This window comes from Anser brachyrhynchus, assembly GCF_964034855.1.
Source record: "Anser brachyrhynchus genome assembly, chromosome: 4".
Taxonomy (NCBI): domain Eukaryota; kingdom Metazoa; phylum Chordata; class Aves; order Anseriformes; family Anatidae; genus Anser; species Anser brachyrhynchus.
Window position 1 is genome coordinate 21,337,093 of NC_137698.1, and position 23,346 is coordinate 21,360,438.

Genomic DNA, 23,346 nt, shown 5'->3' on the forward strand with positions numbered 1-23,346 from the left:
GAAGGCAATCAACAACCCCAGGTGAGCTGCGGCCTCTTCACGCCTCAGGCCTGACATTTAATGCAGACATACGTTCACCTGAGGTCCCTAATTCTTGGCTAGCCTTTACCTGCCTGCCATAGGGTATGTATAAGATTACATGACACTATTATGATGAAAAATGTCTCCTGAGATGTGTGGAAGACCAGAGAAGCAGTAAGGGAAGGCACCAGCTTCACCGAGTCTCTGGCAGCACTGGGCTGCTCTCAGGGGTCCTGTACCTTCCTTTCCTGGTGCTACTGAGGGAAAGCATCCAGCTGCAAAATGAAAACCAGACTCCCCCTGCTTTCACTTCTCACTGTATTTTATGCCTGCTGTCCTCCTGAGGGCTGTATGTGATGTATAACCCCTCTCTGACTGGCACCCTGCTGTACTGGGGCTTTCTAGTCCAGCTGTAGACCAGCTCTAAGAGGCAGCTGTTGCACTTCTCCAAAGGACCATGGGTTTCTAAAGCCAAGCCCAAAAGGTGCCCAGACACCACAGGGAGACGATTCATGAGCTCAGCTGGCTGGATCAGCTTTGGGACCGATGCTCTGCCTCACCCACATCCCAGGAGCCACCACCTCCACAGGGGACTGCCTGAACCCCACAGCCCTCACCTGATGGCAACCTGCTTGTTAAGGCCAGCTGAAGTGGTATGGCTTCATTTGTTGTGCTGGGCTTGGTTTCTGCAGGGTTAGGGTGAGTGGCAGGGGCAGCCCAGCTGTACTTGCTGCAGGGGTGGCGAGGAGGAGGGTGGCCAAAGGGACAAGGACGGTCTTTTCTGCAGCCCACATGAAATTGTTGCTTGCCATGAGAGATACCTTTGAGGGCCTCAGTTCCCAATCTCACTGAAAAGCAGCAACGTTTGGGGTCGTGCTGGAACTGGCTAAAAAAGACAAGCAGGGAGCTGTGAGGGCGGCTGCGGGCTCTGCTCCCAGGCTGCCCACGCTCCCCTCGGGGCCAGCATATAAACACCCCTTGCTGGGGTGTATGGTGTGCAGACCGTAGCGCAGGCTTGACCTGCTGGGCATGCCAGCATGGGTATTTTTAATCAGCTTTCCCCGAAGGTACCTCCTCTTTCCACGGCGTAGAGCCGCCAGGGGAGATGCAGCGGGACGAGCTGGGGCAGCGAGAGGGGGGACACCGAGGGAGAAGTGGCACCTGGGGCTCCAGAGGCCGGACGCCTTGCAGCAGCTCTGCGAGCTCTCCCCGGGGGACAGGGGGCTCTGCAGCAGCATATGGGCCACTCCGAGTCTTTCGGGCTGGATGCTGACCTTAGGAATGTAATCAGAGAGCTGATTATAAATAGTTTGTGCAGTTGTTGATGAGATTAAAATGTGCTGCGGCAGGCAGTTGGAGGCAGGGGGTTACTCCAGTGTGTGCCCAGGATGCTGCGTGCTCGTTAATCTCCAGGTGCACGTCAAGCCTGAAAAGGGGAAGTGGCTAAAAAAATGCTCAGAAAATGCTCCCCGGGAGGGGGGGAAGGAGGAAGCAGCCTGGCTTACAAAACAGGGGGTGTGGGACAAGGGGGAAGGGGCCAGGGAGCAGGGAAAATTAAGGAGGGGGGAGGACGGTCGCTCCAAGCCTTCAGGGTGGTGACCGTCCTGCAGGCACGGGGTGGGCTGAGCTCAGAGCCAAGACACACAAACCTGCAAGGAAAAAGAAGCAAAACCGTAAAACCAGGGGAATGCCCTAAATAGCAGAAGTAAAAACCTCCAGGTAAACTGTCAGTGCTGGTTTGTGTCCCACTGGCGGTGTGCAATGGGGCTTGGGAGAAAGGCAGGGAAAAGGTGGAGGGGAAGGAGAAGTGCAAGAGGTGGGTGATGGAGCAGGTCAGGGCACAGCCACAGCTGTGGCAGCATGTGGGACAGGCACAGCAAGGCTCTGGGAAGGGCTGACTGTGAGTTTGGGCAGGAGGTGCTGCCAGACCTGTGCTGCCCCGGTGCGAGGGGGAAAGCTAATGCCTCCTGGGAAGCCCCAAACCTTCCCACGTTGCAGCCTCACAGGCTTCAAGCCATGTGGGTCCAGAGAGAAAGGAAAAGGGATCGAGGAGATGGTGCCGGGCAGTGTAAGAGGCAGCAATCTGCCATGGGGTTTTCTGCGGTTACAACGGAGAGTTTTAAGGAGAAATTTAAGGTAGCCAGGCGCTGTGCAAGATGCATCTTCAGAGCATCTTCCAAGTGTGAGTGGCAGCTGGGAGTAAAGCAGAGGAGCAGAGATGGTTTTGCTGGGCAACAGGCACCAGGAAAGACCTCAAAAACCAAGAAAGGCATCCTGAGTCAGAAAACCATATTCAGAAGAGAACGGTGAAGCTGGGTGCCAAATGGTCAGAGTGGTCATAGAGCAGGCACAGAGGAATCTCCAGGGAGAAGGAAGACAAGGAATCATATATAATATACATTAATCTTTTTGCTGACAAGAGGAATCATCGGGGAGACCGCCTGGTTTTCAGCATGGCAGGAGAATTACGTCTGGAACAGACAGTGGGTCCGTCAGTTAGCAGGGTAAGGGATGGAGCCGAATTTGTGTTTGTGGATGAAGGAGTCCTGGAGATGAAGTGTGCAAGAACAGCAGGAGGAGATAAGTGGCTCGTTTACCATGTAAAGCCTGAGGATTTGGGGGAAAACTGCTCATCTACGTAATATATAGATGCTGGAATTTTGCTGAGAGGAGAAAAAAAGTTATGAAGGATTAAAATGAGTGCTCTGGGAAATGCCACAAAGCTCATATTTTCTCCCCCTTACTTCAAAACGAAATAGCAGTAATTAGCCTTGTCCTGATGACTGAAATGCAGGTGAAGCATGCCTTACTGCTGCCCCCTGAGCATGCACAACAGCAGTGACAACAGCAACTTTCACAGACACACAGCTCTGAAGAAATTGGCTCGAATATTGCCACGGAGCCAGCGCTCCAACACTGTGCTTGGAGCTGTGCCTGGGGCTGGATCTCAGCGCCCCTGATGTGAATAGATAGGGATTGGGGTTACCACATTATAACACTGTGAGAATCAGGCTGGAAAACAACCCGTCACCTGAAGGGACTAATTTTTTCTTTCCCAAGGCCTGAGCAGAGTGAGAAGTCGAACGCTCTCTCCTGACACGAGACATGGCAATAGAAATATTAAAAATAATGCTTCTATGAACAGTGAAACTTCAGTAGTCTAATTTCCTGTGGCTTTGTGCTTCCTGTTTATGTTCCTTTCATGCCACGTGTGGTGAGGGGTAAGCTCTGAGCAGAGCTTGCTCGGGGCTCTGCATGCTCCCCGGCTGGGCTGGTGCCACAGCATCCCCTCGGTGCAGGAGCTGCCCCCCGCCTATTATAAGCCAAATCACTTATAATCAGGCCTGCAGCTGAATCATGGCAGTAGAGGAATAAAACCATTGTGTCATCGAGCTTAAATAGGGAAAGTAGATCCTAATGTGGACGCGAGTGCAGACACTGGCATGGAACAGCGACCTATCTGTGTGCAAGGGCGCTGCAACAGACGGGAGCAAAACGGCACAGACCTCTGGAACCCCAGGATGGGATTTGGAAAAGTGTAAAAGCGAAGAGGCAAGTTTCTGCTGTTCCAGGCTTATTGTGCTGGCTGTGTCTCAATCCGTGCATGACTGAAAAGACAGCATATCTGCAGCGGAGTTCGCCATATACCTCCTTCCTGAAACAGAGGATCGTTTGTTTGGCCACCCTGCAAAGCCTTGCAGAGCACTCCAAACACCGATGGCAGACGTAAGCAGACTCGATCGCAGGTGCCGCCCATTTCCAGGCTGCTTTCACTTGAAGCCTTTGAGGCACAGATGAAAGGCAAGGGCAGGGCCGGAGCAGCACCGGCACAACGGGCCTGCTGGCATCCCTCGGGGGTGTTAGCAGGAAAATGGAAAAACTGCAACTCGGAGCTAACGTGATTAGAGACCGACAGAGCTCCTCCGCGCTGCTGGTGAGGCAGGGAAAATATCCAAAATAGAGAGGAAAAGAGTTGGATCAGGTTTGCAGAGGTGGGGAAAGGGTAGAGGGATGAAGATGCTCGCCTATTTCTGGTGTTGCCATGGTTCGTGTGGCTGTTTGCAATAAACAGAGCAAGGGAGATGGTCCCAGGCTAAAAGGAGCCCAGTGATGATGGACACGCAGGAAGCCCTCCAAGTTCTGTGGCTTTTGTCCTCTGGGCCTTTCCCTCAAGCCAGCAAAACAAACAGCAGCCTTGCACATGAGCAGCAGCATCCGAGGGCTGGTGGGAAGCCAGAGAAGAAGGACAAGTGCTCCGCGCAGGGCTCGCAGGGTGGCGTGATGCCTTTCACCAGCACCACCAATAAAGCAGAGAAGAGGGGCACCTCTGAGCAACCTGCCTTTTTTCGCCTTTGTCACGTCCTCAGTTCATCGTGACTAACACAATGCAAAGTCTGTGACTTTGGGGAAAAAACAAAACATAACAGGCCACCTTGATCTTCTCTTTGGTTGATAGCTGTGCTGGTAGGTCAAGGGGCAGGAGAGCTACGGTGAAGCTAGAGTGTGCGAGTGAAGGGATGGGGTGGTAGGCCAGGCAATGGAGCTCTTCTCAGAGCTACCCTCCGTGCCCTTTGTGTCTGAATCCGTGGCACACAGCAGCATGTGGCTTTGGCCCAGGGACATGGGGAGCAGTGGCGCAGCTGGACAGGGTGGGATGCTCCGTGTCACCACCATCCTGGGATGCCTGGGGACGCCGGCCGTGAACATGGGCTTTACGGAGATGCTTTTGGAGCAGCTTGGAGCAGTGATGATGTTGCTGCTGAGAGGGACGGGTGCTAAAAATCACCACAACCGGCCGTGGATTTCTGCTTCAGTGCCTGAGAGTGCCAATGGGGGGCTGGCAGGGCAGCTGGAGAGCTTGCCTTCATGGACAGGACACCCCAGGTTGGGGAGAGAGCAGGGACAGCTTCATAAAAACCTTAAATACAGATTGGAAAGAGAAGAGGAAGCTTGCAGGAGCCTCACCGCCACAGCTGCTAATAGCTTTGGTGTAAATGTTATTTGCAAGTATTCCACAAACTATTTATGACTGTTTTATGTGCGCTAAATGTTTGCTCGCCAAGAAATGACACATTACCGTTTCTTTGAAGCTGACTGGGAATTATTACCACCTGCTTATCAGGCTTTTACATATCTAGCCCAAGGTACAATGCTATAATGCTTTCCAACAAAGAGAACTCTTGACTCTGCAGCCAGACTCGCTCCCAAAGCGAAATGGTGGTGTGGGAGCAGAAGAAATGTAAGAAAATTATACATAATTACTTTTCCTCCAGCTCTTTTATGCAGGGAACAGGTGACTCAGCATTCCCATAAAGCTACCTTAATGGGAGAGGAGGAGCTCTGTCTTGAACTGGCAGCTGTCCGCCCTTGCCTTTGCTTCTGATATCTGCCTACTAAAACTTACCTTCGGGGCCAGTTGTTGCTTATCAGTGCCATAACATGCATACTTGCGGAGTACTCCTTTCTTCTTTCATTAAAAGGAGGATTTCCCACCCCGCATGCAATTATTTAAAGCAAGGTGCAAATAGGCAAATAATAACCACAAGCATCTGAGCTTTTTTTTTTTTTTCCCCAAAAAATAATCCCACTATTTTAATGTGCTAGTGATGTCTAGCTGGGTTCACTGGTCCAGCTGCTGTGCCACGTCTTACAGAGCTAAGGAAACAAGCCTGGTTTGCTGTCTCCTAGCTCTGTGTGACCTAAGTAGCTGCTTTCTGGTTGCTGTTGTTTGTTTCTCTGAGGTACTGAAAACACAACGACAAATATAACGTGACACTGGAGAACCACGGTGTAGAGCAATATCACTATTTGCAGCACTGCACAAGAGCAGGGGTCCTGAAAAAGCAGGGCACATTTATGCCAGGCACTGTAAAACAGAACAAGACGAGACTCCTCAGCAGGTGAAGTGCACCGCGAGCCTTACTTCTGCGCTGCACGACACTAATTAAATAAGCCCATTCAAAACAAAGCTCCCACTCATATTTGCTATTAATAGCCAACAGTTTCCCTCCTCCGTCTCCTCCAACAACCTCTCTCTCTCTTCCAGTGATAAAGCAGCCCTACGTGGGGGGCTGAGACCTCTCGCACACCAACAGGGGTTCAGCACCTCGCCAGCTGACTCAGTGCCGCCTTCCCCAGGGTGCTTTCCCCGTAAGCCCACCCCATCGGTGATGGCAAATTCTGGGAACAGGTGGTTTGAAGTTGGCGTTGGGTCTCGTTCGTCCTCTGACACTGGTTTTCTGCTCGCCCCTTGTATCCCTCCTCTGAAGGAGTCTCTCCTTGGCTGTGCTGGCTTAGCAAACCTGAGAACAGGGCAACGGTCAGAGCGACAGAAATGACTTGTCAAAGGAGAAGTGCAGCACGATGGGCTTCAGGAGAGATGAGTCACCAGCGATCTGCACTCCAGAAACAGCTCACCAGAGCCAGCTGCTGCATTTCAGAAGATGATCTTACTGGACTCTGCAGGCTAGCAACAAAGGTGCAGTAGGGGAGCTCAGCTTCAGCTATCGCAGCGCATGCAGGAGTTGTTGCAGCTGCCTGTGCCTGGGGAAGACGGGCAGTGCAGGATGTGGAGGCTCTCCTGAGGTCAGCCTTGCTGCTTTGGAGATGCGCAGGCAGTCAGCAGGCAGGGCTCCTTATACGAGCCCTCACTACTCTCCCATTAATCACTAAACACTGACTAGAAAAGACAAAAAAGCCAAAGCTTCAAAGAGGGTTCTCACTTGGAAATGGCCTTGTAACTTTCAGTGGCCATTTTTACTTCAGGTAGAAGAGCCTAAAATTAAATGTTTATAATTGGATCCTTTTTTTTTTTTTTTTTTTAAGGGTCACATTCGGCCATCACCCAGTCTGTGTTGCCGTGTGAGATGGGGACCGCACCAAGGAGGAAAGGCTCGGGCTGCATTTAAGTAGCCCCACAGACGTGTGGCCTCAGAGGCTGCTGCGGGCACGGAGCACTGCCTGGTTTGCCATCAGGAGGCAGCCTGAGCTGGGATGCCTGGGATGCTGCTTCACGTTGCACCCTTCTGTCACCCTTTCTCCTCTAACACAGCCTGGGCACCCGCTTGTACCAGACAGAGGCCAGAAATGGGCCAAAAAGACTTGAAATTCTTCTCTCTGTGCTGGTGGGGTAGGAGCTGGTGGGGTGACAGATGCTGCCACTCTGTGAGGCTGGTGAGGGAATACGCCTGTGATGCATGCCCCGGGAAAGACTTCCTTATATATAAAAATCCACTACAAGCAGAAAGTGAAAAGAGAAAAAAAAAAATCTCTTCCCCATCAACGAGGAGAATTGGCCTGATTTTAATAACAAATAAGTTTTGAATCCATTAAATCAAAGCCTGTGTTTACACATGATACGAAGCAAAGCTCTTAATATCTCATCATCTTCTGGAAGAAAAGAATTTGTTCTGCTTTGTCAAACCAACAGACAATGCATCACTTATCTTTTTATTCTGCCTCGGTTTCACTGGGAAAAATGCCACAAAAGCTTCCACTTGGGTGAAATGTGCTACTACAGATGGGGTGAGCGGGACTAGTTTCAGGTACGATCTACTGAAGCAGCCTGGCTCCAGTCCATGCTTTCCCTGCCAAGCTCTGCTTCAGCCCTGAAATGTCAAGATGCTGTACCTGTTTTTAAAGAACTGCTTTCCTCCCTAGAATTTGCTCTATGAGCCAAGAGACACGAGTGAGTAAAAATGCCTCACAATACCGGTATTAGCAAACTCACTGCTTTCTCCCTTCCCTCCTGTTAAAGGAACAAAACTGGGCACAAACTGGAACGTGAGCTTCTGTCTAAACACCAGGCAGCACTTCTGTGCTGCGCAGGTGATGGAGCACGGACACAGGTTGCCCAAGTTGTGGGGTCTCCCTCCTTGGAGATCTTCCAAAGCCACCTGGACACGGCCCTGGGCAAGCAGCTCCAGGTGGCTCTGCCTGGGCAGAGGGGCTCCAGAGGGCCCAGCCAGCCTCAGCCATCCTGCGACTATCTGAAACCTGTTGAGGGGCATTATTTTGTCTCTGGGCTCTTTCAGACAGAATCCCCTAACGGCTGGATAAGGCAGCACCTCAGTGAGGGCACCTCAGTTACAGAACGTGTGAGAGGCTTTGTGTTGCAATGGAAAAGTTGTATTTTCACATTGGTCTTTTTTTTTTTTTCTTCTTTCTCTTACGCAGTATTGGCACGCTTTGAGAACTGCACACGCTGCTGGCTAGAGAAGACAGTGTGTTTACAGTGTTGATTAAAAATATCTTACTCAGAGCACTTTCTTTAGATAATTCAGACATTCCTGTTCTGAAGTCACCCTGAAACATACTTGCACAATCCTAAAATAGCAAAAGATTTTTCCATCTTGGAATGGTCTTCTGTAATTATGACTGTAATTATTACCAATAAAAACAAAACAATGCTCCTATCATCTACTTTCTTAGCAATCAGAAGATGAGCACAGCTGAAAAATATGAGAGCTGAGGAGTACTCCGTAATATAGACACCCTGTTAAGACTCTCGGGGCAGGTCTCCTCGCCAGCATAACCTAGCTGAAGACAAAGACGTCACATGGATGAGTTTGTACAGAAATGCCTTAAAAAACCTCTCTCCATGCTGTGAATAGTGTTGGGGTGGTGCTGCTGGCACACGGTACTGCTGCTGTCAGCGGGTTCCTGCTGTAGCTGCCTGGGGGCTGCTCAGGCCATGCGTCTGTGCCCTCGGATGGCAATGACTGTGCCCCACCAGGAGCAGGCAAGGGACCACATCCCAGCTCGTGGAAGCATCCTGAGCAAGCTGCACGCCACCCTGCAGCCAGGGGAGCACGAAAAAAAAAATAAAGAGGAAAGACCACAAAAAGGTTGAGTTAAGGAATCCAGGCGAAACCAAGGCAGTGAGGGTGAATGGAGAGGCTTTCCCCCACCGATGTTCTTGTGTGCACACATAACTTCAGGCATGTGAGGAATCCCTCTGAGCCCAGTAGGAACTGGTCATGTCCTTACACTTAAGCACACGCTGGAGTATGTGCTCAGTTGGCACTTAGATAAGTTAGTCTTTTTTCATGCAGTTGTTGAGCAACACAAGAAGAAAAGCAGATGACTCTCCAGGTGCACGCCGAGATGTGTGATGATTTCCAAGGACTTCCTGATGGCCACTGCTGGGCCTGTCCCCCTTCTGATGCCGAGGCTGGGACTGCAACGAAATCGACCAGGGAGCATCCTGCCAGCTCTGTCCTTCTGTCCCTGGTGAACCTTTATTTTCTGTTAATTTTAACACGATCATAAATACTCACAAAACACTGCAGAAACATCAAAGACCAAACAGTTCTTTTATTTATGACAGTATAAACACCAAGTAAATAAATTAAAAAATACCCACCCAATGAATAAAGCACTTATTTCAGAGAATAAATGCATTACAATAAGTTGTTAAACAGTTAAACAGTTAGCCAGCTTTTTTGTTTTTGATTAAACTTGGGGTGATTGTTTGTGTTATAATATACAAATACTTTTAATTCTTAACTATAATCAGAAATCTGTTGGGCTTTCTTTTATTATAAGTAAGATGGCATTGCTATGTAGTATCTAAAAATATCAGTATTACAGATTACATCAGCATCAGAATGTTTTCCACAGGACAAATTAAAAGTGCTAAGAAATTTCCCTGTGCATCAAGATGAAAAATGGGTGTGGGCACTCAGGAAGGCATGGATGTGTTAAAGCAAGAATTATGGGAGACTTGTGACTAATTTCTTCTCTTGCTAAGCACTCACCTGTACTGCAAATTACCAACATGGTTTCTGCTGCAGAGCTTTCCTACTTTAACATACCAGAAAAATATGCAGGCCAGCTGTGGGTGAGTACATAGGCTTGGGACCCAAATCCATGAGAAAATTCAGCTGTTCACCTTCAGTGCTAGTGATAGAAAGTCACGGTGCAATGGATCTGAAGAACTGAACTGATGGTATAGTCAGCTCCTCTTAAAGGCTTATTTACCTTCTGGAACTTCAGGAATTCCCATTTTCAATTTTGTGTTGGTTTTATTTTTGTTGTTTTTTCACAGAAATGAAGGCCAGGCCAGAACAGTTAATCTTTAGTGAATGAAAGGCAGGATGCTAGTGGAATCAGCTGATTCCCTAAGGAAGATGATTAATAGTGTAAGCTGCAAACTTTGGCAATTCTGCAGAGAAAAAGATCTGGATTTTTGATGCTTCTTGGTTAAATTTTCTGATTTTAAGGGTGTCAGATCTTACTGAAACAGCAAAGTTGTGAATGGTAAGTCTCTCTCTTTTTTTTTTTTTCACATGGAATGAGTCACTGTTGAAAGCTATGTTTAAAAACCAGAAGCTGTCCGTTCCCATTACCTTTCAACATCATGAAAGAATCACAACAGAAGATTTAACATCTAGTACATCCTGTAAATTTCTCATCACAGAAGACGTGGAGAGAAATGTCTTTGTGAATGCCTTGAATGAGCCCAATCTAGATCAGCTGAGGGCAGTGGGAAGAAATGGAAAGTGCGGGCTGCAAATTCTACTAAATGGCTTGGTTATTGTTTTCTCCAGTAAGCCACTTGTGTTTTCTGTGACCAAACACAATTAGTGTCATTCACAGTGTTGCCACTTTGTGAATAAGTAGTCCTCCGAGTGTGAGAGTGTGAGACTAAATTATTAATACGATTGTAAGCATTCTTCCCACAGTATATGCTGGTACCTAAACTACAGACTTTCATAGCTCACTCATTCTGTAAATGAATTAAAAGTATATTACTGGAAATGACAACAGCCACAACTCTGCAAAAAGCAGCCTGGGCTGCTGCTCCCTTTGTAAGGAGTGAGCTGTGTGAGCGGCACTGGGCAACTCCCATCTCCTGAGCAATTTGCAGGCATTCACAATTAGGCCTTTTGTAACCCTTAGAACAAGGTGGTTGGAACAAAACTGTGTCTTATTAAGTTATTCCTTCCAAACTGGCGTGTGCTGTAAACCTGTGAAGACTTTTGCAAGTTGGCAGGGTAACGTGGCATATAAGCAAGCCCTCCCTCTGGTCCCTAAAAGACAAAGCCCGTGCTTTCAAGAGAGCATTTTGTTAACTGCTATAGATTTCCAGAGCCCCGATTTGCCAACAGGTCTGCCAAGACACGTAAGGCTACTCCTGCTTGCGTATGGTGTTGATACACAACTCTATGACCGCAAAAACAACTCTGAAGTACATGAGTTAGCTCAGAGATCCACCCTGCTGTGACCGACACTCGTCTATGACAGCACGTAGCGTTGCAAGGACATACCAAGGCACCCACAGAATGGCTTCCAGCCTCTAGCAATCTGCTGCTTAGGGGACAGCTTGATGCAGAAGCTGTGTCTTTACATTTAAAGCACCTCTTTTTTCCTTTTATTTATCTTTTTTTTTTCTTCTTTTTCTTCTCTGAGTGTGCTCAGGTGGTTTTTTTGATTCCCTATGAACTTTTGGCACCTTAAAGCAGGAAGTGCCACCGTTTAATTACCTGCTGTGTGAAGAACCACCTCCTCGTGTTTGCTTTAAATTTGCCACCTGCTAGTTTCACTTGATGCTCTCTAGTTCTTATATTAGAAAAGAAAGCAAATAATCCATCCCCATTCTTCTCTATTCATGACTGTGTATTTTCTCTCGCCTGACTTTTTTGCATTGGCTCATTTCTACAGCCTAAAAAGTCCTGGTCTGTTGAGTCAGTCTGAGTCATTCTGTATTTTTAATTACCTTTGCTGTTCTCTGATTCTTTGCCATTTCTGCCATACCTGCTGGGGGGTGGAAGGGCTCCTGGTCTCATTCCATCCCAACATTTCCCAGCTGCTCTGCAGCAGTTTTGGGTCACCAACCTGACCTGTCTCAGAGAGTTGGTACTATCATCTTACTCCTTCCATTTTCCTATGGAGACCTTAAGTCTTATAAAAATTTGGTTTTAGTTGCTAGTTTTAGCTGATCTGACTGCTTCTTTTGGAGCGTATAGCCCCCTTCCCTTCAGACACAGCCCAGCCTGACCCTCCTACACAAGTGTATCTTGTTATTACAGCATCCCCCCGATCTCCTCTCCAAGCACATCCATTCTGTCAATGTGCTGATTTAAAGCTAGACACCCTGGGCCCTCATCTCACTCCTGAGGCTGCTTATATGGCACTATCTTTTCTGACAGTTTTCCACCATTCTCTGTTTGGCTCTTGCCAACTTTCATCCTGTCCTTTAACCAAAGACACTGAATCCTTGTGACTTCCCTGCCAGGGGATGCACGCTCCCAAGTGCTCTTCAGTACCTGTCTACTTTCCATCTCTTTGGTGGAAAGTACCACCAACCATCTCCAACTCCCCCTGTGACCTTCTCAATCTGAAGGCCAGCCACGCAGTCCCATGAGGGCTTCATGGAAATCAGTCCGTCTGGGCTCTTCTCTTCTGGAAGTACCTGGAAGTGCCATGTGCCTCTGACCCTTCCTTCCTTGCAGCTTCTTCTCATCTCTCCTGGGACCTGTCGCCTTTCCCATCGGTGCTGACCTCTCCATCCTGCTGTATTTCTGCAGGAGACGCAGAAAAACCGTCCTGCCTGGCACTCTAAACCTTGCTCCCTAAACCTCTCTCTTGCCCTTTCCTACTTCACAGATGCACAACGTGGTCCATGGCCTCCTGCGAGGCCTTGGTGTTTTTGGGGAGGTGGTGGATTCCTGACGGCCCAAATGCTTCCGTGATTGCCTTCTCTTCAGTGTGAAGAGATCACATCCTGAGGAGGACTCATTGCCCACAAGGGCAGACACCGAAGGATCCTGCGTGTGGCCAGAGCTGCCACGGCTGAGGGTCCTCACAGCACCTGCGCACCCAGGGAACACCTCCATCTCCTTTCGCTACCCCAGCAGAGAGCAGGGTGCGAGCAAACTGAGGTGTCCCGGCATGCGTCCACACGTGTGTGCAACTTGTTCACCTGGGTAAGCGTGTAAATGTGTAGAGGACACGTGTAGGTATACGTGTATGTGAGAAATGTAATGGCACACTGTAATTATGCAGGACCAAATCTCCTATCTCCCAGTGTCCCTAACTCACGGGGCCTTCCCTTCATCATGGCAAGGCCGGCAGCGATACCTGCGACCTCCCCTGGGCCAGTTTTACACCCTGCAGCCCCTCAACCTCTCCTCAGCCACCATGACCGAGGGCGGCTTTGCAAACCCCAAGAGGGCTCCGGCCGCCCCCCGGAGGCCCGCTGTGGGGCTGTGGAAGCCGAAGGACGCCCGCGTTGACAGCGGGGCCCGCTGAGGCGGCCGCGCCGGGCCCGGTGGCGGGGCCGTGCCGGGCTGTGGGGCCGAGCCGAGCCGAGCCGAGCCGAGCCGTGCCGTGCCCTGCCCGTCTCCGGGCCCGGCGCTGAGCCCTGCCCCCGCCGCCTGCGCGGCCGCCCCGGCCCGGCCCGGCCCGGCCCGGCGGGGAGGGAGGGAGGGAGGGAGGGAAGGAGGCGGGGGGATTTCCAAGCGCCGGCTGCTCGCCGCTTCCTCTCCTTGTTTTGCTTTCGATCTGGCCCTCCTCGCCGCCCGGGCGGAGGAGGAGGAGGAGGGAGGCACTTTTAGTTTTGCTCCCGCGATTATTCAGCGCCTGTTTTCATTTCCAGCCCGCGTCCCCTGGCAACCGGCGGTAACCTTGAGGGATCGCACCGAGCCGCGCCGGGAAGGGACGGGGACGGCGACGGGGACGGCGACGGGGCCGGGGGCGATCCCCGCACAGCGCTGCGCTGCCGCCGGTACCGCCGCTATTTCCCGGATCGCTGCGGGTGCGGGGTGCGGGGGCAGCGGGGGGGGGGGGGGGGGGGGGGGGGGGCACCGAGGCCGCTGCAGGAGGAAGAGGAGGAGGAGGAGGAGGAGGAGGAAGGGGGGGGGGGGGGGGGAGGCCGCGGCGGCGGGGCACGGGCCGCGCTGCTGTGGGGTCCGTTTGTGTGTTTTTGAGGGGGTGACGCCCGATGGCCGCACTTGTTGCGGGGCTCGGGGGCCGCGTTCCGGGCCCGCAGCGGGCGGGGGTCGCTGGCGCTGCCCCGGCCCCGGCCCCTCCCGGTGGGCCCGCGCGTTACACAAGCGGCGGCCGCGCCTCCGCCTCCCCCCGCCCCGCGGCGGGCGGTGCCTCCGCCCCTGCGGCCTCCGGCAGCGCGCAGCCACCCGGCCCCGGCCCGAGGTGGGCCCCGGGGCCGCGCCGCCTCGACCCCGGCCCTCGGGCCTGCAGACGTTGCCGCGGAGGGCGAGCGTCAGGCCCCGCGGTGCGGGGCTTGCAGGGGCTGTCCTGCGCGGAGGGCACCCGAAGCGGGCCGAGGGCTGGGCCCTGGGCGGCTCCGTCCCCGGGGGAGAGTTATGAAGGGGCGTTTTGTTCGCGCGGGGGGCGCGGGTCACATTCCAGGCACCGCGCTCCGTCTGGGCAGATGCCGGGGATCAGAGATCCCTGAGGGATTGCAGCGCCGAGCCCGGCTCCCCAGCAGTATTCACACCCCTAACTGCCGCCCTGATGAGCGAGGGAGCACCTACACAAGGCTCCTGTGTTTATACACACCGCTCCTCTGAAGGAATCACTGATTTCATCCCCTTGCCCAGCACTTTGCTCCCAATTGGCGAATGGCTGTCATTTACCGCTCAGCTCACCGTGCTGAGATCTTCTAGACAGCGATCTCCTGAACGTAGGAGCAGTTGTAAACTGGGACCTCCCTTTCCTGAGATGAAATACCCATCTTTATAGTTACTAACCCCTGGTAGATTTGCATGTAATGTCCTTTGCAGAATGCCCTTGTTAGCACCATAAAAAGGGAGTTGAATGCGGCACCAAAATTTACATTCTCCCTAATACGGAAATGGTGACATAATTATAAAACTAGCACAATTGATCTGTGGGGCAGATGGTTTCTGTCTGAATCACAATCTTTCCGTGCCACTGGCCTCTTCTGAGGCTTCTCTGTCCTCCTCTGTCCCACACTGGTGATGTCTCTCAGGGGAATTACTCCATGTGCCCCTTGCATGCCGTGGGCCCTTTTTGCTGTCAAAAACATGGTGTGGTTGGTGTGAGAGCACAGAGTCCTTTGAGGTGATGGTGCTTCGTTGCGGTTGTGTTTTGTGCTGCAGTTCTTCAGCTAGCCACAGCCACGGGCAGGTACCAAAACAGTAACAAAACAAAACAGGGATCCCAGCTGGTAGGCACGGGTGTCGGGGTGGTCAGCCGTCACGTTTGACATACCTCCCTGTGTGGTGTCTCTATCAGAAGGTGGCAGGCCGGTCTCTTGGGAAGGGCTGTTCGTCACAGGCCATGCTGCATGGAGAGAGGTAGATAAGAGGTCTGAGAAGTAAAATATAGCTGTTCTGGGGGTAAAGACCCAAATCTACGTTGTGTGGAGGCCTTCAGCTCTGTGGTGGAACCAGGTGGTGTCGGAGAGAGGTGGAGTCTTAATGCACAGTAGAGAAAGTGATGCAGAAGAAAGGGGATAAGATTCAAGAGGAAATATATTTGGAATAGAACAAGTCTACGTTAAAAAAAGGGACTTTAATAAATTAAATTTTAATAAATAAATTTGCAGCCAGGCAATGTATGCCTTAAATTGAAGTATAAACTTATTTATATGTAATATATATAAAACAATATAAGTTTTAAATCAAAGCTTTAACCTATAAGAAAGACCTATAGGTGAAGAACGTGGTTTGCTGGGACACATCCTATCTTGGAGAGGATCATTCCTATTTAAAAATATTACTAAAATAATATAAACATTGCATATTAAATATTATATAATATAAATATTGCATATTAAGACCCCTACTGAAACATCTCCATGGTACAATACTTGGAGTACCAGAAACTTTGTAGAAGCTCAGAGAGTGTAGTGACAGACTACAGATGGCGTAAGGAGGACAGAGTAGCTGACACGTGCATGGAGCGGGATGCTTTTTGTTAAAGCCTGTAACCGTTTCAGGAAGTAACACAGGATCTCATGAACTGGTGTTCCAGGCCCAAATAGGAAGAGCACGGATTAGGGCTGCGTGAGTGCCTGCCCAACCAAGGTGTTGACAGCGACTGTCATACACTAAGGGAGATCAGAGTGGATGCAAAAGTAGGAAATACAAAGATAATGGAAGGCTTCAGTTGCCCCCATGCCAATTGTCACGTTCCAACATGAAATTTGCCCAGGTCCTAAGTTTTTAGGTTTTTTCTGGGTGTAGCTTGTCAGGGTACTCTGTGGGTGGCAGCTCTGGGCAAGGTCCTAGCCAGCAGGAATTAAGTTTGGAATTTTACATTAAAAATGCTCTAATGTGACAGTGATCCTAATGTGCTGAGATTCAGCGTTGTTTCAGGAGGAATAAAGCCAGGGGCTATTGTGGTGGTGGTTAATTTTCCACAGTAAATCTTTGTAAGAGGAGGGGAAAAAAATGAGTAAAATGGTGAGAGGCAGTCAAAAGTGTAAAATACTTGCAGGTGGCATGTAATGCTTCAAAGACGCTGTAATAGGGGCTCAGAGCAATTGCATGGCATCTGTCAGAAATGCCAGAAAAGCTGAACAGGCTGAAAAGCAAAGTGAAGGAGTTCAGCTGAAGTCAAAAGGCATCTTTCAACAAACTAAAGCTTTGCCTTCAAACGAGAAAGATGGAAAAGAACATGAAATCTGCGTTAAACACAATAAGGTAGGCCAAAAAAGAGTCACGGAACAAGTTGCTAAAAGCATGAAAACAAACAATAAATCCCCTTTGAAGTGCATCAAAAGCAGGAAGCCTGCTGATAAATGATCCATGTGTAGAAGGAGTGCCCAAGGAAGATAAAGTCATAACAGAAGAGTGAAACAAGTTATTTGAGTCTTGTTTCACTAAGGAAGAGTTTAGGGACATTCCCTTGCTAGAGGTTTTTTTTCCCTTTTAAGAAGGAGTGAGCCTGTTTGAGGATTTCTCTCAAACTGACGTGTCTGTAAGAGAGGATATCAGAACAAATTGAGGTGATAAAACAGATGGGAGGAGGCGATCCTTGTTCAAAACTTTTGGGGGAACTTAGACTATGAAATTGCTGATACGTTGCCTCTTGTGTAACTTGTTGCTTAGACTTGGCCTTGGTGCTCCAGGAATAGGAGGTGACAAATCAGATGCCAGTTTTTCAAGGTTTCTGGGGACACTGGGAATTCCTGGGTGGCTGTACTTGTGTTTGTTCGCCTTTTTGTTGTAGTTGTTTGTTTGCCAGGGTTTGGTGAATGCGATGAGTGAGCAGGAGGTACAAGTGTGATAACACCGACAATGGACTGGGCTTTTGTTGAGGAGAAGCTGTGCCTCACCGGGCTTCTGGGGTTCTTTCAAGGCGTCGCTGAGCTGTGGTGGAGGTCTCCTTGGTACAGCCCTCCTCAGAGCAGGGCTGGTTGCAAAGTCTGCTCGATGAGAGGAGGCTCAGGTTGTCCCCCAGGAGCCGGTCTAGAGTCCGTGCCACTCGGCTGGTGCGGGAAGAGATAGGTGGTGGTGATGCAACAGGTTTCCTCGTGGTATTGACTCGCTGTTCAGAGTAGTAAAACCTCTGAAAGACTGCGGAAAGACCTCACAGTGTTGAAAGTCCAGGTGTAAGATTGCAAATGAAGTTCGGTACAGACCGATGAAATGTAAGGCACATGGACGGGAATGTAATCATAATGCTATGCGCAAAAGTGAAGTTTGAACTATTTTTACTTGGGAAAAGATCACAGAACACAGGTATTCCTGTGCAAAAGTGAGCTCCGTGCCCAGTAGTGGCGAAGAAGGCAGAGGGCAGCTTAGGAATTATCAGGAAGGAGTGCAACAGGGAATAGGAAACACTGTCACGCCACCGTAAGTCCATGTTGCTCCCCTCTCCTAAACAGCGTTAACAATTTCTGTTCCCCCACCTTGGAAAGTAAGACGTGACGAGCTGCAGAGAAGGGCATCAAGGACAATTAAGTGTCTGGAACAGCTTTTGTGAGAGTCAGAAGCCTTAGCTTGGAGAAGAGGTGACAGAAGAGGATGTGGGAGTGTTCCTTGAAATCATTAGCATCCTGAGGCGAGTGAACAGGCAGCAGGGAACGGCACAGGTAAACACAACCCACATAAAAGAAATGGGAGGCAGCCTCACTGCAGGAGGAGGTGTTTGTCATGCAGTAAATAAATTGTGGCGCTCCTTGCCTCACGTGTCACGCATGTCACGAGCTTACGTAGGCTCACGAGCGATTAGGCAGTCTGTGGAAGAGAAACTTGCTGCGCGGCTTGGCAGTCAGTGCAGTTCAGTTTCAAACTCAGCACTGAATAGCCGCAGATCACTCCAGGCCTGATCAAGGATTCTTTCTGAAAACTGTGAGGGAATTTTCGCCGTAAGAATAAGAAGCACAGACATAAAAAATGGTCCATTTGTAGATTACATAGAGATTACACAGACTGTGTATTGGCCTTTGTTACGTGAATGTTGTGCCATAAGTTCTCGGGAAACTTCCTGAGAACAAAAATGATTTCCATGATGATCCTGTTCAGTCTATGCTTGTTACCCCTGGACTTGTTAACCGACACAAGTTGCGGTCAGGTTAAATGCAGCGTGTGTGCACCGACACTGTGGTATTCAGCAAAATTCATCCGCTGGTTTCAGGATTAGAACCTCATTATTACCTCATTAGAACCTCAGTTTATATTTTGTGGATCTTAAGTATTGAAAGCCAGGATCCGTTTGTAGATAAAGGAACAGAACTAATCTCGTGTTGCTCTTTCTGCGGGACACTTACTTATCTCTGTGACTTGTTAAAGATTGACCTTTTAAAACTCCGTTCTTCAAAGGCCTACCTACAATGATTGTGATATTGAGGATATAAGCCATAAGGTAGTGTTTACAGAAGTTTTATTACAGCTCATGCAGCTATAAACCGTGATTAGCGTAATACGTTTTCTGTTTTGCTCTTTGAGATCACAAGTGCGAAAGGAAAACAAAAAATTAGCAAACCGAAAAGATTCTGGGTACAGTGCATGAGAAGAACAGATTTATTACATTGCATATTCCTTATGTAACAATAACATTATGGAAAAAAGAAACAGTCAATGTAATTATATTTCCCCTTCTGTTTCAGAAGTTTTGTTGAATTATTACTTACGAACTGTCTGAAGGTTCTTGCTTTCACTGTGTGAGCTCGTGTGCTAAGATTAAAATAGGCAGTAGGAAAAACTAGCACCGACTATTAGCAGTTATTAACAGTTAGAGGAAGGGAATGCATGTTAATAGTTAAGAGTTTAATGTCTGCATATGTAAATATATAAGTATAAAGTTGCATGTTTTGTGTATAGCACAATTGACATGTTGTACAGCACACATTGCTCACTGATAGGCTGTAAAACACTTAACTTGCTCTTTCAGTTAGTGCTGGTTATGTTTTCAGCTTCTTGGAGCTGATGAAAAATGCTTTTTTTTTTCAAATGAGCTGGGAAGAAAATGCAGAAGTGGTGAATGAGAGAGTAATGTTCGGTTTCTTGTGGGTAATAAGCTGCAAGCGGGGTTGGTGTGTGTTGGAAATCTTCTGACCCCATTGTTTGCTTGGGGGCAGATTACACCGAACGTACAGCAGTCTGTAGTACAAAGCAGACGTTTTATCGTGTTGCAGCTTGGACACAGGCACCCAGGAGCAAATCCACCTGCATGTGACATGTTGTTTCACCCAAGGTACAGAACTAATTCTGACTTTAAATGATTTTAGCATTCTGTTGTTGCTGTACAGGCTACTGGCTTTCATGCTGTGCTTAGAAGTAATAATTTCCATGTTCTCACCCCTTAAAGAATAGAGCAGATTGGGGGTTCAGAGTTTTTGAGGTAACCTTTACAGGTTTGATTTGCAGCTATATCTGGTGTTAGGAATGGAGTTAAGCTGTGGCAAAAGCATTTGCATTTGTCCCTTAGTTTGAACCACACTTGACAGTGGATGTTGTCTAACCATTTCCGTTTTGCTGTAATATTATTTTAAGCAGTTTTTAAAGACCTGCGTGCTTAGCACTGACATAGCACAAAAGAGGGAAGGTTTGCTTACGGTTTGTTTTAGGAAATTCTGAAAGCATGGCTAAGTTCTGCTTTCTGATGTGTACGGAAGGGTGTCTCTGAGTGGAGGGGCTTGATGAGTGCAGGAAACACAAAATCTGTACTGTAATATTTCTGATAATGTTGGACATTGCTTGACAGCGTTACAGGCAAACCCCTTACAGCTTTACCTAAGCAAGATAATGCACTAATTCAACAATAAGGTGAAGTAGCAGCAAGGTTCGGTCTGTATGCACATTCCATGCACATATGTAACATGCACTTGGTGCGTGATGTGTGCTTTCTGTCCGTGTGGTGCACTGGCTGCTCCTACTTTTAAGGTGTCCTTCTGAGTTTTACAAATGTGCTTTATGTGCAGCTGGGAGATGAATCAAGTGGAAAGTACCGAACTATTGAATTAAATTGGATGTGGCATATGCATTTGTAAAAAATCAAAACAATACCCCCACCAAAGGCATTCCAGCATTGTGACAGCATCTTAAAAAGTTTATCTAAAATAAAAATAATTCCAGAGTATAAAAAAAGGGGGGGTTAGGAGACAAATACTTTAAAGCTACTGAAAGCTTTCCTGCAGGATTTGAAATCCAAACATTGTTATGTTAAAAACATGAAAGCAAAACTTGAGGATAAAATTGAAACCAAATATAAACAAAAGTGAAACTGACTCCATTGGTTTTCGTTTCCCAGTTGGCAAAAATGAGAAAATAAACACAGAGCAAAGAAGCACGAGAGCTGAACTTTATAAAAATGATTTCAGTGTTATTATTTATTTTATCTGTTAGTAAATTTGACTTCTACAGGGCAGCATTACTTTAACAGAACACACAATAAGGAATAAGAGCAATTTTCCCAGGTTTTCCAGGTAACTCCTTTCCCATCCAGCGGTCAGTGTGATGACCCTGCAGTGCTCTGTGTGGTGTGTGTTCGTCTTTCATGGAAGTAACATTTGGAAATGTGGCAAGTGGGTACACAAAGAGAAATAAAGGTGGTAACATCAATATCGTGAAGGGGAGTCATTCAGACGGCAGGTGCGCTTGAAATTTATTTGTGTTGAGATCTGAATTGTTAATAGGATCAGGTATAAAATGTAGGTTTTTTTTTTTCACTTCACCTTTGGGGTCATCCACTGAGATCTGGGCCAGATCAACAGTAACCCAAAGATGTTATCTGCTGTAAGCTCTGCTGATCCCCTGAGATGGCCAGGAAGGGGCCTCGCTCAGTTCCCGTGGATCAGTCAGCAATTAGAAGGTCCTTTGTGACTTTGAGAACTTGGTGGTAAATTAGTCAAAAGATGGCCATGGGAACTTGAATGAATATCCTTCTCGTATGTGGAGATGTATGTTCCTGGAATGTGTTGTATAAAATGCCATCTGGGTATTGAGGAGAAGCTTGGACCATCCCTGCCCTTCTGAAGCTGTACGAGGGTGAAAGGAAGGACTTTAATTCCAGAGATTTAATTCTCACACGTTTGACAAGCATTATGTTCAGGCGTATCAGAACTGAATTCTTTGGATGCCGAAACTGTTCTGGAGACTTGAGATTCATGGGGGAAGCTGATGAAGACGAGCTTTGTTTAGTTTAATAACACTTATCTTGCTTAGAAGCGAAATGAAGATGAGTTCAGTGGTCTCACTCCAGCTCAGTAGTATTTTAGGAAACTTCCAAGATAGAAATAGCTGCTGCAGATCAGGAATTGAGGCTGTCTTGTTGCTGTTAGCCTGTGATCAACACAAAAACATCAAACTAAGAGCACATTTTGTCAGGGAGCCTATTAACCATTCATAGCTCAACATGAATGAATGAAGAAGTTCCTGTGTGTCCTGTGGTGGTGAAAAGTAATGGTTTTGTGAAAAGGAGGCTTACAACATACTGTTTCAACAAGTGTCAGCATTAAGCATTTAATACTTGGTACTCTGTAAAAGCAAACCTTTAAAGCGTGTATACAAAATTAAGACTTTTCTCTGTTAAATTCTCCGGTTCCAGCCAATATCTGTAATAACTAACTCAATTTAAGTTAGTTTTTCTGCTCACACATCTGCTTCTTTCATGGTGCTATTTTTGTAGGCATAAATAAGTGCATGTGACAGACATGTTTCCAGCTTGCAGTGTGGATGATTCAGAGTATCCCAGCCCCCAAGTCTGTGCCTTCTGTGGTCTGCCTTTAAAGCAAGCATGTTAAGTGAATGGTAGAAATGTTTTTTTTTTTTCCTAAACCGAAATAGCATATACTTCTCTTTGATAATTGAACTGTCATAGTCAGGGATTTGGGATTTGTCCCCTCTCTTGGGAGTGAAGGAAAAACTGATTTGTGGAAAGGACTGGCTTCGGAGCTCACTGAGAAGTTAAGCAGAGGTGGTTTACGTCTTTTGCTCTCTGGATGCTGCGCTGCTGATTAGAAGTTAGGGTAGCAAAAGTAGGTGTGGGTTAGCTATTAACTTCGGCGGTAGGAGCTGCCTTTGCCCAGACAATAAAATGAAAGCTTTGAGCAAATACTAAATTGTACTTTAGTGTAATGTGCAAATAGTTTTTGCTGTGAGTCGCAGAACAGTATGTTATACAAACAGAGCTGGCTGTGGGAAACAAGTCAAATCTGAGCAAGGTGGATTACATCAGGTTCAGGTCATGGCCAGTGAATGGGAAAACTCTTCCTTGAACGCACTTCTCAGCGTTCGCTGTCCGAAATTATTTTTCTGCTTCTCTGAGTGCCTTTAAAAAGTAACCATCTTTTCTGGAGGCTTGCCTGAGCCGCACAAGCTGCCAGTGTGGGAACGTTGTGATTAAGGACTTGTGTTTTACAGTGGCTGCTTTTCTTTCTCGTGGTGTCCTCTGAAGCTCCGACCACGTATTTAGTCAGAGAAGTGCTAGGCAGGACGTGGAGATGATGTCTGCCCAGGCTTTAGAAAGGGTTTTTACAGTTCAGCATCCTGATCTTGTAGATACTTGCATGTATGATTTTGTGTTGCTGTCAGACAAACCAGTTTCGTGTAGGAAATGCAGTGTGCTCGGCAATGTTTTAGGGATGGATGTCTCCTGTAAACCTACTCACAGGGCACTTTGAGAGAGCATTGGTCTAACAGAGCCATGGAAAGACTTTAAAAATGCTGTTGAGCCGTGTTAGTATGATAAAATAAGTGATTCTTGGTAATTGTTTGAGCCTTAACAGCCTTCTAGTTTTCATCAGCCTGGAAAATTCCTTATGAATCAGCTGTCAAGCGCTGAGTTTTCCTGACAGCCTTTAAGAAGGCGCAGGGTTTGGCTGCGGCGGATAGGGACTGACACAGCTAAGCCGCATCAGCTATTATATGTGGGTGTTCAGGAGTGAAT

At 48.1% G+C, this 23,346-nt stretch overlaps 1 protein-coding gene and 1 long non-coding RNA gene across 5 annotated transcripts in view; both read left to right on the plus strand.

Moving 5' to 3' along the window:
• Window positions 1-6,364: 6,364 nt before the first annotated feature.
• Window positions 6,365-8,549, plus strand: LOC308194869. Its single transcript, XR_013950954.1, has 2 exons — window positions 6,365-6,499; window positions 6,847-8,549. It is a non-coding gene; the product is annotated as an uncharacterized lncRNA (long non-coding RNA).
• Window positions 8,550-13,443: 4,894 nt separating this feature from the next.
• Window positions 13,444-23,346, plus strand: part of IRF2 (interferon regulatory factor 2) — a 42,220-nt gene continuing 32,317 nt past the window's right edge. Inside the window, exon 1 of one of the 4 annotated variants that reach the window (XM_080590749.1) lies at window positions 13,444-13,750. The gene's annotated coding sequence lies outside the window, so the exon portion shown is untranslated. Of the gene's footprint in view, window positions 13,781-23,346 lie in introns of all 4 variants that reach the window. The other 3 variants (XM_080590751.1, XM_080590748.1, XM_080590747.1) reach the window with 3 other exon arrangements.